Source organism: Procambarus clarkii, chromosome 91 (genome assembly GCF_040958095.1).
Source record: "Procambarus clarkii isolate CNS0578487 chromosome 91, FALCON_Pclarkii_2.0, whole genome shotgun sequence".
Classification (NCBI taxonomy): Eukaryota; Metazoa; Arthropoda; class Malacostraca; order Decapoda; family Cambaridae; genus Procambarus; species Procambarus clarkii.
The window spans coordinates 10,446,755-10,461,122 of NC_091240.1; positions in this window are offsets into that span (position 1 = coordinate 10,446,755).

The following is a 14,368-nucleotide window of genomic DNA, read 5'->3' on the forward strand; positions in this document are numbered from 1 at the left end:
AAACACAAATAGGTGAGTACACACACATCATGACAGGTACGTCACACATGACGGACATTGACAGTTAATGTGCGGTGGGAACATGACAGACGCTGAAGGACGGCACGGCTGGCAGAGGTGCTAGAAACACTGATGAAAGATATGACGGAGTGCTTGACTACTAAAACAGTGAACGACGTTACTAATGTACCTGTGAGAGAGACACGTCATCAGTGGTAAGGCATGAATGTCACAAGCATGTCAATCATGTCTGACAGACACGAGAGGCAGTAATGACTGACAGTTATGGATGACGTGAATGAGTGGTAAACATGATTTTACATGTAAGACTGTGATACATGGCAGAAAAGACTGACATACATGGAGGAAGGGGGGGGGGGGGGGGGGGCAAACGTGGCTGACAGACGGGACTGACAGACACGAATGACAGGACCTTCAACACCCGTCACATGTCCATCATTTCAGCTTCTTCTGTCATTCCAGGGCCTGCAAAAAGGAGGGGGGGGGGGAGTATGTTAGACATTCCCACGAAGCAGAGTCCATGACTGTGAAATTACCCTCTCCTAAGTATCGGCAGTGCAGGGTACCCTCATCACCCTAAATTACTGCCGCGCACTCTCCACGCGCACCCCCACCCCCCCCTCTCACCCCACCCCCCCACTATTCGTACGGTGACGATCCTGTCACCACACGAACGGTAGTCACAGCACTAACGGTCCAACTAACAGATCAATTTGCGTGTACCATTTACAATTCCATCGTGGTTTTCTTGCTTCAAAAGTTAGGAAACCTGTATCACCCATACCTGTACGAGACGTGGGTAGGTCCCCCAGTGACCCTCACCCATTACCTGTGTTTACCAGGCTCTGGGAGGTGACCTACGCAGCGTAATAACAGGCGTTCACAAATCACTGAGAATTTTGCCTCTGCCTTGAAAAAAAGTAGGAATTGCAGACAAGAATTAACTTACAATAAAGGAGCTGAAAATTAAGACATCCAACCCACACGTCTGAAAATAAAGGAGGTGACGACGTTTCGGTCCGTCTTGGACCATTACCAAGTGTACAGAAGACGTGGAATTGAAAGTCAGTATATTAAGTCAAAATGTGAGTTTTTGTTTAATACCACAGACGTGGCCCCCCTACCTGCCCCTACATACCCCTACCTGCTTCTCTAAATGTACGCAACAAACGCATCAATATTGTCCTCCCATGAGACCAGTGGTGGAGAGTGCAGCCACTCAGATCATACACGCACCACCAAGTCTGTGAATATGCAGGTGTGGGGGGGGGGGGGGCCTGGGGGGGGTATAGTGAATGGGGGAAGAGGGGTGAGTTAAGATGGGTACGATGTTGATGGGTACTATTCATGCCCCAGCCCACCTTCCCTACTTTATAACCCCGAGCACCCCACATTTGACCCCTTCACTACCACCCACTACCAAACACCACTTCTGAATATCATTGTCTCGCTCCACTACTCCCCGCCACCGGGTTTATGGACTCTCCGCCAGTTTAGCTGCTCCATAAATTATGGCGATAGGCGCTCCTTGAGAGGCGAATATTTTGATGGTGTCCCCACCCCCCACTCACAGCGCTGGGGTCCTGGGCCAAGCCTCCCCACTCTCACAGCGCTGGGGTCCTGGGCCAAGCCTCCCCACTCACAGTGCTGGAGTCATGGGTACTGGGTCAAGCCTCCCCACTCTCACAGCGCTGGGGTCATGGGGTCCTGGGCCAAGCCTCCCCACTCACAGCGCTGGGGTCATGGGGTCCTGGGCCAAGCCTCCTGTTACTAATAGTCAAGAGATCTATCGGCAGCCACTGCCGATAGACTTGGAAGAGTTGAGGTACAAAATACAGCACATTACAAGTCACAATAAGAGCAGAGCACGTACCCTTTGTCATTATCAGAATCACAAACTTTGTTCAGTAACAACTTATGGGACTGTATGGGTCTGGACCTGTGTACCTCGCGTGTGTGGGGCGCCGACGCTCTATCAACTGAGCTGTGATAGAGCCTTATAGCCCTGTTGATAGTCTCTCGTGGCCCTGTTGATAGAGCCTCGTAGCCCTGTTGAGAGAGTCTCGTGGCCCTGTTGATAGAGCCTCGTAGCCCTGTTGATAGTCTCTCGTGGCCCTGTTGAGAGAGCCTCATGGCCCTGTTGATAGAGCCTTATAGCCCTGTTGATAGAGCCTCATGGCCCTGTTGATAGAGCGTCGACCTTACACGTGAGGTCCAGGGTTCGATACCCGCACAGCCCAATGGAAATTATACAAGTCATCACAATACTGGTTTGACTAATCAAATGCATAATAATCTAAAACAATAGCAATCTAAACATCAGTTTAAATCAATCAACAATCAATAGTACTCACAATCAATAGCCACCCAAATCAAACCTTTATTCGTGTGTTCGTTTGTATTTTTAATACAATATGTATAGCAGTTCCCCTTCTCGGCCAGGCTGGACGTTCCGTGTATACCGTTCCTCGCCAAACCTGTACTTGTAAACCTCGGAGATGCAAATGGAGATTGACTTTAGTATGTATACTTACATACATAGTATACTTACCTGTGGGCGAGGGAGTGCGTGAACAGGTCTCCTGATTGATGGTCTCGTCAATCATACTATTTGTTGAACGTTGCTGTTGGCAGTTTGACGCATCAATCACTGCCCGGTTACCTTGCGATGATTTCACGGCTATCGTCTTGAGGGTTATCTTGAGATGATTTCGGGGCTTAGCGTCCCTGCTGTCCGGTCCTCGACCAGGCCTCCTTTTTGTTACACCCCCCCACCCCCCCAGGAAGCAGCCCGTAGCAGCTGTCTAACTCCGAGGTACCTATTTATTGCTAGGTGAACAAGAGCATTAGAGTGAAAGAAACTCTACAATTTTTTTTCCACCTCCGCCAGGGATCGAACTCGGAACCCTACGATTACTAATACCGAGCGCTGTCTACTCAGCCCTCAGACCCCTCAACGGCCCCGCGGCCCGGTCCTCGACCCGGCCTCCTGGCGTCTGCTTAGATTCATCAGCTTGTACACTATGGTGAGGGACAAATGAATGACATTCCTAAGCTATAACACTGTCAGCCATCAGTGTCTTGGCCGGGAGTCTGTCGACATAGTTTTTATTATTATTATTATTATTATTATTATTATTATTATTATTATTATTATTATTTTCTACCACAGACGTGGCCAGACATTTACAATGCTAACCAGCATATATACATTTTCTTCTGTCCTCCATGGACAGGGTTAGAGATGTGTTAAAACATATAGTTCAGGGATTTATTGAACAATCAACTACAGAAGGTGATTCGGTGCTTTTAAAATGCTAAGCTGCCTACATACGTAAATACATAGATACACAGATTTACGTATGCCCTACATAAAGTGTTCGATGTGTGTTTTACATAGTGTCATTAATGTGCATTTACAAAGGTGAAATGTAATTCTGATCAGCTTCCATATACACTTTATACACATATATACATACATACATACATATATACACACACACACATGCATTCACATACATTTGTCTCTCTTACTCTGACAGGGTGAGATAGCTGATAAAGAAACTAGTGTGCAATTAAGCACTTAATCACTGAAGGTGATTAAGGTGCTTTTACAAGCTCAGGTTATATAGTTACATCACATACATACATTGTATAATTGATACATTACATGGTCCATCTTGGATACAAGTCCAATATATCAAGTGTTCCAGTACTCATTTAGTAATTACAGAGTTCAGCATACCTTAGCCCAGGAGGGCGAAAATCAGTCAATATGGGACATTCTACAATATAATGTTCAAGAGAGTGCATGTTTTTTCTTTCACAAAGTTGACAAATTGTGTACTCGATATTTGGGTTTTGAGAAAGCTGCCAGATACGTCTATATCCCAGGCGTATTCTGGCCACTATAACATCACATTGCCGGGTTCTTGTTCTATTAGTCCCATATGTGAATGTCTCCTCACGATATCTATGATAATATTTAATGCTACAACTTTCAGGTCTTTGCGAATTTGTTAGGTCGATGAGATCTTCATTAGATATTTGTTTAAGTATTCTCTTTGTCACTGCTAATGAAACACCCATATCAATTTCTACCACTGGTTTTCTACACGCTGTCTTTGCAAGCATATCAACAGTGTCATGCCTTGAGATGCCAACATGTGATATTATCCATAGGAATTTAATTTCAAATCTGTTTTCTTTAGCAGCTAAAACATTCATTCGAATATCACTGACTATTTTCTGGGTGTCACTACTATGTGCGTTCAATGCCAGGAGTGCACTCTGCGAGTCACAGTATATAGGTCCACTGCCTTTGTCTTTTAAAAATTCAGTGGCAAGGTATATGCCTGCAAGTTCGGTTTGAGTTGTACTTGCCCAGTCATTGACGCGCTTCATTGCTGTATGTACGAGAGAAGATTGTTCAAATATGTTACATGCACATCCGGTACATCGTCCACCTTCTTCTACAGAGCCGTCGGTATAGCACTGATACACATCGTTACCCATACTCTGAGTACTTTCAGTGATGCTACACAGTGTTAACTGTTTTAATAATGTAGAGTACACACTCTTTCTTGGGCGCCTTTACAAAATCAACTGATAGATCCCAGTTATCCCATGGAGTAATTGGCTGATTAATCATTAATTGAGTTGGGTACATATTTAATATTTTGATGGAGTTGGCTACCTTGTAGAACCAATATACATAATCAGATTTCGTTCTTCTTCTATAGACCTCAGGTGAGTGCAGCATATTAGAAAGTTTAGCTTGAAACTTCATGTGTTGTCTAGATCTACTCAATGCCTTCACGCCGAAAACTGTGCTAATAGACAAAATGGTAGGTGTCGGCATAGTGTTTGTTTCTTTGGCAGTGACTTGTATGGAGTTTACCTTTACGGTGGCTCGTGTGGTGGAGTTTACCTTTACGGTGGCTCGTGTGGTGGAGTTTACCTTTACGGTGGCTCGTGTGGTGGAGTTTACCTTTACGGTGGCTCGTGTGGTGGAGTTTACCTTTACGGTGGCTCGTGTGGTGGAGTTTACCTTGATGGTGGCTCGTGTGGTGGAGTTTACCTCGACGGTGGCTCGTGTGGTGGAGTTTACCTTGACGGTGGCTCGTGTGGTGGAGTTTACCTTGACGGTGGCTCGTGTGGTGGAGTTTACCTTGACGGTGGCTTGTATGGTGGAGTTTATCTTGACGGTGGCTCGTGTGGTGGAGTTTACCTTGACAGTTCCTCCCACTTCTGGACTTGGTAAACCAAGGTATCAGAGTTCTACAGGGTATTCGGCGTTTTATTCATGCCACACACCACACAAAGTTATAATTAACCTCGAAATACATTCCATTTAGAAAGAATTACAATCAACCATGTAAGCTTTCATGGCTGGTTGTAATCAACCATGTGAGCTTACAATCAACCATGTAAGCCAAGCAGACGATGGAGTGACCCAACACTTTATCCAGCAAACATTCTAATGCTATCTCCAATAATTGCACGGAACACTGACAGTTCAGATGGTTTCTCTTTGCTATCAATGCGGCCATTTGGGTCGCCGCTGTGAATGGCATCAAACTCCCGGATGTCTCATTTGTTACACGGCAGCTTCTCATTTTCCCCCGGATCATTAGCTAGTGGGGTCGTGTGGAGGCACTGCAGCACACAGCTGTCAGGTTATCTTGAGGTTATCTTGAGATGATTTCGGGGCTTTTTAGTGTCCCCGCGGCCCGGTCCTCGACCAGGCCTCCACCCCTAGGAAGCAGCCCGTGACAGCTGACTAACACCCAGGTACCTATTTTACTGCTAGGTAACAGGGGCATAGGGTGAAAGAAACTCTGCCCAGTGTTTCTCGCCGGCGCCTGGGATCGAACACAGGACCACAGGATCATAAGTCCAGCGTGCTGTCCGCTCGGTCGACCGGTCACAGCTACCGGCTGTCCAGCCTGGCTTTCTAGAGAGACGATGGTATACTGTATATGGTTTAGGAGGCTAGTGGCACTGTCGGTGAGGGTGGGGCCCCCAAAGGGACAAAGCACAGTGTTAAAGAGCATAGTGTGGGGCCCCTAGTGGGACCCCTAGTGGGACCAGGGACTAGAGTGATGTACACAGTGGTCAGCCCCTACTCGTGTCACTGGTAGACAAGATAGTTTCCTCGTCACACAGAGAAATAAGCCTCTCTCTCCGGCCTGGTGTGAACAGTGAGGTGCTTTGAACAGTCTACAGGTCAAGTGTTTACAAGAATGTGTGGGGCTAAGGGGGGACTTTACTAGTGTGGAAAAAAGGATTACCATAGACGAGGCACAAGGAACCCCCTACCCGGGTAGCTGGAAGATGCTGGGCATAAAGGGAGAACATGCAAAGTGAATGTAGCGAAGAGACAACCATGTCTCTTGGAATGATAAAAAGAAGAATTGGCAAACGAGGACTTATCAAAAGGAGGTACCAAGCCAGAAAGAAAAAAATCTTCCTGATTCGGTACATTCTTTTGATAAAAAAAGGACATCTTGATAGAGGTATGCCACTAGGCTACTCCCAGAACTAAGAGGCATGAGTTATGAGGACAGACTACGTGAACTGCACCTCACGTCGCTGGAAGACAGAAGAGCTAGGGGAAACATATTCACCACATACAAAATTCTCAGGGGAATTGACAGGGTGGACAAGGATGGATTATTTAACACGGGTGACACACGCACAAGGGGACACAGGTGGATGCTGAGTACCCACATGAGCCACAGAGACATTAGAAAGAACTTTTTCAGTGTCAGAGTAATTAGTAAATGGAATGCACTAAGAAGTGATGTGGTGGAGGCTGACTCCATACACAGTTTCAAATGTAGATATGATAGAGCCCAGTAGGCTCAGGAATCTGTACACCAGTTGATTGACGGTTGAGAGGCGGGACCAAAGAGCCAGAGCTCAACCCCAGCAAGTACAACTATTGGTGAGTACACAGGCAGACAGGCACAGACAACCCAACAATAGCGCCAGCAAGCAGGACAGGTAGACCAGCGTGGGATACTCTGGGCCAGCAAGCAGGACAGGTAGACCAGCGTGGGATACTCTGGGCCAGCAAGCGGGACAGGTAGACCAGCGTGGGATACTCTGGGCCAGCAAGCGGGACAGGTAGACCACCGTGGGATACTCTGGGCCAGCAAGCAGGACAGGTAGACCAGCGGGGGATACTCTGGGCCAGCAAGCAGGACAGGTAGACCACCGTGGGATACTCTGGGCCAGCAAGCAGGACAGGTAGACCACCGTGGGATACTCTGGGCCAGCAAGCAGGACAGGTAGACCACCGTGGGATACTCTGGGCCAGCAAGCAGGACAGGTAGACCAGCGGGGGATACTCTGGGCCAGCAAGCAGGACAGGTAGACCACCGTGGGATACTCTGGGCCAGCAAGCAGGACAGGCAGACTACCGTGGGATACTCTGGGCCAGCAAGCAGGACAGGTAGACCAGCGTGGGATACTCTGGGCCAGCAAGCAGGACAGGTAGACCAGCGTGGGATACTCTGGGCCAGCAAGCAGGACAGGTAGACCAGCGTGGGATACTCTGGGCCAGCAAGCAGGACAGGTAGACCACCGTGGGATACTCTGGGCCAGCAAGCAGGACAGGTAGACCACCGTGGGATACTCTGGGCCAGCAAGCAGGACAGGTAGACCACCGTGGGATACTCTGGGCTTGGGTAAGCTGTGGCCGTCATAAGGTAATCTCCAGTTGGACACGGAAGGCAGCATATCCGTGGTCGTGGCTCCACGGTTAATTTCCGTGTCCCACCAGCTACCGGAGCATACTCCCGGTTGGGCACGGGCTTGTGGTCGCTGGCTTGGGGGTATACCACAACCCACCACACAGTATATCCCTACCACCACGCCATGCCCTGTACCACAACCACCACAACCGCTACCTCATACCACCATACCATCACTACACCGCACTCTACACAACACCAAACGCTACACGACATGCACGCCACAACCACTACACTGTACTCCACACCACATCTATTGCACCATAACTACACCACACCTCGGTTGACACAACCACTCCACCACCACAAACCACACAGCTGCTTAACTACCCACAGCCAGTTACTATAAAGCCATATGTACACTTCATATAGACCACGTATAACCACATATATACACCACGTGTATAACCACATATACACACCACGTGTATAACCACATATACACACCACGTGTATAACCACATATATACACCACGTGTATAACCACATATATACACCACGTGTATAACCACATATACACACCACGTGTATAACCACATATACACACCACGTGTATAACCACATATACACACCACGTGTATAACCACATATACACACCACGTGTATAACCACATATACACACCACGTGTATAACCACATATACACACCACGTGTATAACCACATATACACACCACGTGTATAACCACATATACACACCACGTGTATAACCACATATACACACCACGTGTATAACCACATATACACACCACGTGTATAACCACATATACACACCACGTGTATAACCACATATACACCATACTCCATATATTATATACTGTATAAACCTATATAACTCCCAATCTTTCTTCACTTTAAGTACGAAATAAATCTAGACATACGGTACTTATAATATAATAAATAACATCTAATACAAGTAAAGTTAAGATACTTATAATTTGTAAAGTGGATATAGTACAACCATAGCTAGCTATGGTCACGGGGTCTGACGGCTGAGTGGACAGCGCTCGGGATTCGTAGCCCTGAGGTTCCGTGTTCGATCCCCGGCGAAGGCAGAAATAGGCAAAGTTTCTTTCATCCTTATGCCCCCTATTCATCTAGCAGTAAATAGGTACCTGGGAGTTAGACAGCTGCTACGGGCTCACCATTTATACTCGCCTATTTCTGCTTGCAGGATCGAGCATTGGCTCTTGGATCTCACCTTTCTAGCCATCGGTTGTTTACTATTACGTGTGAACATTTCATCTATTTCCACTTTGTCAATTCCTCTGAGTATTTTATATGTTCCTATCATATCTCCTCTCTCCCTTCTTTTTTCTAGTGTCGCGCGTGCGTGTGTGTGTGTGTGTGTGTGTGTGTGTGTGTGTGTGTGTGTGTGTGTGTGTGTGTGTGTGTGTGTGTGCGTGTGTGTGTGTGCGCGCGCGCACTTGCATGGTGGTGTTCACCTCCATAAAATAAGGGTCCAGAGGGGTGGTACACCAGGCGAAGCTCCCGTCAACCAAATTCGGTCAGTAGTCACAACTCAGGCATGGCTTACTGTGTTTTGTATGGTCAAGGGTACGGAAGGGGGTGCGGGGAGTGGGTAGGGAGAGGCGGAGGGGAGTGGGGAGTAGGAAGGGAGAGGTGGAGGGGAGTGGGGAGTAGGATGGGAGAGGCGGAGGGGAGTGGGGAGTAGGATGGGAGAAGGCGGAGGGGAGTGGGGAGTAGGATGGGAGAGGCGGAGGGGTGTGGAAAGAATAAAAGGGGGTGCGGGGGAGTAGCTGTAAGCATGGGGAGAAGTGTTGGAGGTAGGAGGGAGACGGTCCCCCTCCTGTCATAACTCATACTATATTTCCCATTATTAAACCTTTTATTTCACCTGTTACTCCCCTCCTTATTCTTTACTGCCTCCTCCATCCCCTATCACCACCAAACCAAAAAATGTAAGTGAGAGGGGAAATAGGATTGATTGAGAATGTCCCCGTGGTGTAGTGGTTAAGACACTCGCCTGCCGTTTCGTGAGCGTTTTGTCCTGGGTTCGTATCCTGGCCCGGGAGAATTTACTGGGCGCCAATTCTTAACTGTAGCCTCTGTTTACCCAACAGTAAAATGGGTACCTGGTTGTTAAACGATTTGGCGGGTCGTATTCCACGGAACATAGGATTAAGGACTTTCCCGAAAAGCAACGCGTTATATATATATATATATATATATATATATATATATATATATATATATATATATATATATATAATAAAAAAATGTACTGTATACAGGGGCAGAAAAGGTCTTGAAAAGGGGGTTACATAGTGGGAAGCCTATGGTCAGAACGTATTAAAGAGGGGCATAAAATCGATATAGAATAAAAACAAAAGGGTTAAGGAAATTGCAGAATTCCCATTGGTCGATACGAGACAGCCTGTGTGTGTGCCCAAACTCATATATATACACACACACACGGAAAGAGTGACAGATGAAGCGATATAAACCACTTTATTACGTAAAGTAACGAGTGACGTGAACTCCCTTTTCACTCAAGAACCGAGACGTAAACCCATACTCTTGCTCAGAAAATTCAGTCAAATCCTTCACTAACATAAAGTGTTTGGTGTACGCAAGAGCTGATCAGACCGCACGAACGTGTTTTTTATCACGTGTGTGCGTCCCAACACCACCTTAATCCTGTCAATTAGTGCGTCCCAACACCACCTTAATCCTGTCAATTAGTGCGTCCCAACACCACCTTAATCCTGTCAATTAGTGCGTCCCAACACCACCTTAATCCTGTCAATTAGTGCGTCCCAACACCATCCTAATCCAGCCAATTAATGCGTCCCATTACGCCAGGAGTACAAGTCAAAGCGTCCACCATTACCTAAAGAGGAGGACCCTTACATCATGCTATTCCACTTAACATGAACCTTGCTGACTTAGTTTATTAGGAAGTAAGTTATTATCAAGAGGAAGCGTTAAGCCGGGATGGTTATCTTGAGGTGATTTCAGGGCTTAGCGTCCCCGCGGCCCGGTCCTCGACCAGGCCGCGGAGGCTACAGGCCCCTTTTTGTTACACATCCCCAGGAAGCAACCCGTAGCAGCTGTCTAACTCCCAGGTACCTATTTACTGCTAGGTTGAGCAGGGGCTTCAGGGGTGAAAGAAACTCTGCCCATTTGTTTCCGCTTCCTCCGGGAATCGAACCCGGAACATTAGGAGTATGAATCCCGAGCGCTGTCCATATACCAGTGTCTGTAGTTTCCATATATGTTAGTTATGTCAGTACGAGAACACGTCGACAGACATTGAGGTGATGTGAGGTGAAGGGATGCCTGTCAACCATGAAGCCTAACGAGGTGTTTAACGAGGTCAGGAAGGAGCCACAGGGAACAGACTACGGTTTAACGAAACCTCGAAACCTTATGGGTTATCTTGAGATGATTTCGGGGCTTTTTAGTGTCCCCGCGGCCCGGTCCTCGACCAGACCTCCACCCCCAGGAAGCAGCCCGTGACAGCTGACTAACACCCAGGTACCTATTTTATTGCTAGGTAACAGGGGCATAGGGTGAAAGAAACTCTGCCCATTGTTTCTTGCCGGCGCCCGGGATCGAACCCGGAACCACAGGATCATAAATCCAGCGTGCTGTCTGCTCGGCCGACCGGCTCCCTGAGTAGGGGTGTCGAGTAGTCCACCAAACACGTTCTCGTTACTCAAGGCTCGAATTTACTCCTGAGGCGCCTTAGAAAAAAGTAACAAGCTCGTAACATCACTAATTGGCAGCTTTACTTATAAACAAATATACAATCCAGGAATTTATTGTGATCACGCGAGTTGAGTCTACATAATAAGGTTGATGGCTTTAATTAGCGTGCAAGACGGTCTGAGGGCAATTAATTCATTATGCTCATTAGCGCTGATATATCTGCTAATGGAGCCCCGCTTATACTCGGCGGAGTATGTTACAGCCATCAGAGACGCCGCACCATAATGGTTATCGTAGTGTTTAATAATTGTATGTTCATATTTATTGTATCTTACAAGACTCTTGAACATCGGCCAGCGTCTTGTCTGTAGACAAGTTATGGAATATGACCAAAACAAATGGGGGTTAGATCAATGATTCTAGCACGAATCATGTCTATATTTCTTACGTTTTTCTTCACTTGGGATTTGTTTTTAAATAATTTGCTCTCTAAAGCTCATTTTATAATGTTGCCTGACTTTAAATGATGAGTTTCACTGAAGCTCACAACACCCTCAGAGGCGAAGTGTATACACAGATCTGAAGCTGCAGTGTGTGTACCGTGAAGGATGAGGGTGAAATGAGCAGTTATAAGTGTCGATGTTGGCTGGGTCAATGAGAGGTATGAGTTGGGTGTTCTGCCTTGGTTGTGAGGGGTGTTCTGCCTTGGTTGTGAGGGGTGTTCTGCCTTGGTTGTGAGGGGTGTTCTGCCTTGGTTGTGAGGGTGTTCTGTCTTGGTTGTGAGGGGTGTTCTGCCTTGGTTGTGAGGGTGTTCTGTCTTGGTTGTGAGGGGTGTTCTGCCTTGGTTGTGAGGGTGTTCTGTCTTGGTTGTGAGGGGTGTTCTGCCTTGGTTGTGAGGGGTGTTCTGCCTTGGTTGTGAGGGTGTTCTGTCTTGGTTGTGAGGGGTGTTCTGCCTTGGTTGTGAGGGGTGTTCTGCCTTGGTTGTGAGGGGTGTTCTGCCTTGGTTGTGAGGGGTGTTCTGCCTTGGTTGTGAGGGGTGTTCTGCCTTGGTTGTGAGGGGTGTTCTGCCTTGGTTGTGAGGGGTGTTCTGCCTTGGTTGTGAGGGTGTTCTGTCTTGGTTGTGAGGGGTGTTCTGTCTTGGTTGTGAGGGGTGTTCTGCCTTGGTTGTGAGGGGTGTTCTGTCTTGGTTGTGAGGGGTGTTCTGTCTTGGTTGTGAGGGTGTTCTGTCTTGGTTGTGAGGGGTGTTCTGCCTTGGTTGTGAGGGTGTTCTGTCTTGGTTGTGAGGGGTGTTCTGCCTTGGTTGTGAGGGGTGTTCTGCCTTGGTTGTGAGGGTGTTCTGTCTTGGTTGTGAGGGGTGTTCTGCCTTGGTTGTGAGGGTGTTCTGCCTTGGTTGTGAGGGTGTTCTGCCTTGGTTGTGAGGGTGTTCTGCCTTGGTTGTGAGGGTGTTCTGTCTTGGTTGTGAGGGGTGTTCTGTCTTGGTTGTGAGGGGTGTTCTGCCTTGGTTGTGAGGGGTGTTCTGCCTTGGTTGTGAGGGGTGTTCTGCCTTGGTTGTGAGGGGTGTTCTGCCTTGGTTGTGAGGGGTGTTCTGTCTTGGTTGTGAGGGGTGTTCTGTCTTGGTTGTGAGGGGTGTTCTGCCTTGGTTGTGAGGGGTGTTCTGCCTTGGTTGTGAGGGGTGTTCTGCCTTGGTTGTGAGGGGTGTTCTGTCTTGGTTGTGAGGGGTGTTCTGTCTTGGTTGTGAGGGGTGTTCTGCCTTGGTTGTGAGGGGTGTTCTGCCTTGGTTGTGAGGGGTGTTCTGCCTTGGTTGTGAGGGGTGTTCTGTCTTGGTTGTGAGGGTGTTCTGTCTTGGTTGTGAGGTGTGTTCTGTCTTGGTTGTGAGGGGTGTTCTGCCTTGGTTGTGAGGGGTGTTCTGCCCTGGTTGTGAGGGAAGTTCTGCCTTGGTTGTGAGGGGTGTTCTGCCCTGGTTGTGAGGGGTGTTCTGCCCTGGTTGTGAGGGAAGTTCTGCCTTGGTTGTGAGGGGTGTTCTGCCTTGGTTGTGAGGGGTGTTCTGCCTTGGTTGTGAGGGGTGTTCTGCCTTGGTTGTGAGGGGTGTTCTGCCTTGGTTGTGAGGGGTGTTCTGCCTTGGTTGTGAGGGGTGTTCTGTCTTGGTTGTGAGGGGTGTTCTGTCTTGGTTGTGAGGGTGTTCTGTCTTGGTTGTGAGGGGTGTTCTGCCTTGGTTGTGAGGGGTGTTCTGCCTTGGTTGTGAGGGTGTTCTGCCTTGGTTGTGAGGGGTGTTCTGCCTTGGTTGTGAGGACGGTAGGATGCTAACCGGCTGTTGTTAGCTGACTCTTGATAGTTGGATGTGAACTGTTGTGTCTCAAGTCATGAAAGTATTTGTGTTCGTCTGATAACGTTCTGCATGTATAAAGGAAGAAATTTATATGTTTATCACTAAGATTCTTCAGTAATATGTTGATTGTGATTGTGTGTGTGTGTATATATATATATATATATATATATATATATATATATATATATATATATATATATATATATATATATATATAATATATTAATTATATAATATATATATAAAGAACACGTTGTACTGAAGGGGTGAGAATAGCTTGGGCTACCTCATCCCTTTGTGTGTATTTATACCTCAATAAACATATTTCAATTTCAACTGCAGTGTCATTTTTTGTTTAACAACATGTTGCTGTTACTGGAGGTTATACAGCCACACTAAACTGTGTGTGTGTTGTGTGGCAAGAACTATAGCTGTGTGTTGCTCTAATTTTCATATTGCAGGATGACTTCTCATGCAATTGTTTAGTCAGGACGGAAGAGCAACGGTCTTTCTTCTTGCAGGTCGGTGATCAATCCCCGACCGCTAAGTGGCTAGGCACCATTCCTTGCCCCGTCTTGTGCTAAATCC